The sequence below is a fragment of the Humulus lupulus genome, chromosome 3 (assembly GCF_963169125.1).
Source record: "Humulus lupulus chromosome 3, drHumLupu1.1, whole genome shotgun sequence".
Taxonomy (NCBI): Eukaryota; Viridiplantae; Streptophyta; class Magnoliopsida; order Rosales; family Cannabaceae; genus Humulus; species Humulus lupulus.
The window spans coordinates 223,788,292-223,792,383 of NC_084795.1; the positions used below are offsets into that span (position 1 = coordinate 223,788,292).

Sequence of the window (4,092 nt, forward strand, 5' to 3'; positions counted from 1 at the left end):
CCACATCATGAATATCAGCCACCTTTCTACCTATAGACAATCTATAAGTGGGCCACTGATAGTTGTTGTTGGATATTCTCTCAAGGATTTAATACGCCTCATTATAGGACTTAGCAAGAAGAGCCCCGTTCGCTGAAGCGTCAACTACCATCCTAGTATGAGCATTGAGACCGTTAAAGAAGGTCTCCATCTAGATGCAATGAGGAATGCCATGGTGAGGGCATTTGCACAGCAACTCCTTAAACCGCTCCCATGCCTCATATAAGGATTCTTCATCAAGTTTTTGAAATGAAGTAATCTCATTGCGGAGCTTGGAATTTTTAGTGGGAGGAAAATACTTCATCAAAAACTGCTCAGCCAACTCTTGCCAAGTACTCACAGAATCAGATGGCAAAGAGTTCAACCAAGCTCTAGCTCTGTCTTGCAAGGAGTATGGGAACAACTTTAGTCTCAATGCATCCTCTGTCACTCCGAGCAGCTTGAATAAATCACTCACTTCAATGAACAATCGAAGATGAAGGCGAGGATCCTCTCTTGGCATCCCACTAAACTGGCCCACAGTTTGAAGCATCTAGAACATGACTGGCTTTAATTCAAACTGTGCTGCCTGAATTTCTGGTCTAACGATGCCCGAATTGAGCTCATTGAAGAGGGGGAGAGCATATTGCCTAATAGCACGATCTCTGTCATCAGCCACAATAACTGCATTTTTCCCATTGTTGGCAGCTACTCCCCCTTGAGCTACTCGATCTTGAGCAACTCCTGCTATATTTACTGGTGGATCATGAGTGATTCCTGATAGATTTTCTGCCCTTTGGGTAGCTCCCTGTTGAGCCCCTTGCTCAGCATCCATCACTACTACTTCCCTTTTTGACTTTTGTATTCTTCACCTTCTTCCAAAGGTACGCTTGATTTCTAGATCAATGGGAAGTAGTTTAGGGTCTTAATTCTCGCTCATACACTTTGTAAACCTGAAATTGCACGAGAATCACCCAAGTTAGCACAAAAGAAAGAAAAATTAAACCAAATTGCAAGATAATCAACTTTACAATAATTGACTTTAAGCAATCCCTAGCAACAACACCAAAAACTTGTTACGATTTTTTCTTATGATATTTGATGTGCAAGTGTACACAATCGCATGCAAGTAATATAATAGTAAGTATTTTAATATCGTCTCCTTAGGGATTGTTTAAGCAAGATATTGTAAAGACCAAAACCCAACAATTTGGAATAAAAAATAAGCAATAAGGTTTGATTGAACTTGTTGACGCGATTCTTCACCAACAGATAATTAAGAAAAGATGAGAAAGGGATTAGTGCTTAGGTTGAACCGAAATAGATAAATGATCTTAGAAAATGAAATGGTGATCAAAATGCATTTTTTAAGTGGTTCAAAGGTTAAAATCCTTCTACTCCACTAGTCAGTATTATTGCTATATACTGGGTATTTGATTACAGGGTATTTCTTACAATATCGAATCCAACCTCTATTAACTCCCAAGGTCTCCATATTTATAGGAGAGGGCACCTGGGAGTTGGTAAGAAGGTCATCTCGTGACCTTCTTACCTATCATGTCAACTCTGTGACATTCATGATTAATTCCTAAACCTGACACATGAGTGTGGTCAAATCAATAGGTAAGGGGATAATGGGCCGCACGGCCCAACCCAATCGTGGGTGTCTGAATACGCACATTCCTGCTGCGTGTCCGAGAAGTCAGGGATATATCAGAAACGTGATGTCTGATATATGCACGTTTACCTTGCGTGGTTGACTTTATAAAAGGTCACAGCCTCCAACTCCAGCTCGTACCACGAGCTGGATGCTTACCTTGACCTGCGGCCTTCAGAGTCCAGACTCAGTCCTTGAACAATCTTGGCGAACCCTTAGGTTACCTTGAGCTAAGGAGGTAGGACCTTACGATGGAAGCTCCAGTCTTGGGGATATCCACGTGGTAGTCATGATTAGGCCGTATCTCAGCTCGTTAATCAGCCCGTGGGAAAATCAGGGCGTACATCTGCCCCCCAAGCCTCTGCTCGTGGTATACGATGTCGTGTAGGGCCACAGTAGGGGATTTTAGGCTTCCCCATGAACTCTTCATATTCCACATTCTACGCAGGCGCCGAATATGTGGAACATCGTGGTTGGTGACGGTACGTCTTCTGAGAACCGCATTTAATGGCCTAGCCTATGCCCAACTGTCGTTTCGTCTTTCGAGTGGAGGGCCTTGGATCCCACATCAGCGCAATCCAACGGCCATCTTCACGTGACCCTTCACGCGTATAAAAAGGGGTGGCTGCCTTACGCACGGGCCACCCGTTCATTTGAAAATTTTCAGAAATTTTCCTCTTCTTCTCTCTTCATCTTCAAGAGAAAAAACCCTTTTCTTCCCGACCGTCATTCCTAACGTTCAATAAATTCAGGCACAAAGAATCCTTTGAAGCCTTGGAACCAATTTCTCTGACGAAGCCCCAACCCAGGCGATATCCTCATCCACTTCCTAGCCAAACACTCTGTAAGTCTCCTGACTGTGCATGTTTCGAAATTATTTTTTACTGTAGCTTAGGTAAATATTTACTGTAGCCACATGCAAGGGTTTGATGGGTTTTGTGGGAATGAAGGGTGAAAGCCTTTTAGGTTAGGGTATCTTTGCAGTAGAAAACCGTTTAGGGGCATGGTTTACAGGATGCATTTTCTGGGGAAAATTTCTGGGTATGATTTTTGGGATATTAGTTCAAAATATCCAGTATTTTGGGTGCAAAACCGGGTAGCTTAGGGGACACGCTTCACAGGCGGTTTTGCCTTTCTTGCCTATTGGAACTTTCCCTCCAAGGCAAAATTCTAACCTGACCCTCCTGACACACGAATTCCGAGTAATTGGGGATTTGTTGGGAGCACAGGCGCGTGTTCTTAGAACCGCGTGGTCTCACTCTCCACGAGCTGGGCTTACCTCAGCTCGTGTCAAGGAAACAGACTGTTCTCCATTTTTAAGTCACCTTCTTCTAAAATTTCTTCTTTTTGTTCGCTAGGCGATCAGATGGGACCCAAGAAGAATGCTCCCAAGAAGCCTGTAGGCAGTTCGTCCTCCCGTCAGGATAAAGGAAAGGAGGTGATGCCCGAATCCTCGATCCCCAACTTCGGGCCAGCGGTGGAACAGGAGCTCGAGGTGGCTCCTGACGCGTTTTTTGAGGCGGAGAGGATCGTCTCAAAGATTACCGACCAGACGAAGGTCAACAAAATATTCCTCTCCCACAACATCGGGCTGGGGAGAGAATTAGTGATTGCCCGACCTCCCACAGAGGGAGAGCGGAGTTGCGCGCCGCTTGACGAGGCATTCTCGGCCTGGAGCGACAAGCATTTCAAGGCGGGGGCCTTCCTCCCGTTGGATCAGTATTTCGCTGACTTCCTCAATTACGTGAAGTTGGCCCCATTCCAGCTCCCCCCCAACTCTTATCGGCTGTTGGCAGGGTTAAGATATTTATTCTTGAAACAGGAGTGGGAGGTCCCCACTCCTGCATATATTTTGTACTTTTTCTACCTCAAGGCCAGCCCGGAGCAGCGGGGGCGAGGCGACGGGTTTTATTACTTAACCCGGTTCCCCAACACGGCTGCGGTCATCGAGCTGCCCATCCACCCCAATGACTTCAAAGATCAATTCTTTATGTCGACGGGGTTCCAAAACTGCGAGCTCCACTACTTCAATCGTCCTCGTAAGTTAAGTACCATTTAGCTCCTCCTGTATCCCTTTCTGACTTAGATTTATTCTGCAGCTATCTTCGCAAGGACAGAGAAATCTGTGACCCTCGAGGCCTAGTACGAGACACTGGCGGGCTTGCCCCCCAGTGAAAAGGATTATCGCATACTCGTGACAGACGAGATGATGGTGGCCTGCAAGCTGATCTTCCCAAATCAGAATTTGAACCTAAGGAGGCCCCGGGCGTTTCCCCCAGCCCGCGATACCAGAGCTACCATCGTGGAGGAGGTCGCGGGGGACGAAGATGAGGAGGACGAGGTTCCCTTCGTGAGGAACAGGAAGCGGGCGCTGGAGGTCGCCCAGAGAACGGACGAGGAGAGGATCCGGTCTGGAG

At 46.3% G+C, this 4,092-nt stretch overlaps 1 non-coding gene across 1 annotated transcript; it reads left to right on the forward strand.

Moving 5' to 3' along the window:
* The first annotated feature begins 206 nt into the window (after window positions 1-206).
* Window positions 207-313, forward strand: LOC133827658 (small nucleolar RNA R71). Its single transcript, XR_009890309.1, has one exon. It is a non-coding gene; the product is annotated as a small nucleolar RNA R71 (small nucleolar RNA).
* The last annotated feature ends 3,779 nt before the right edge of the window (window positions 314-4,092 follow it).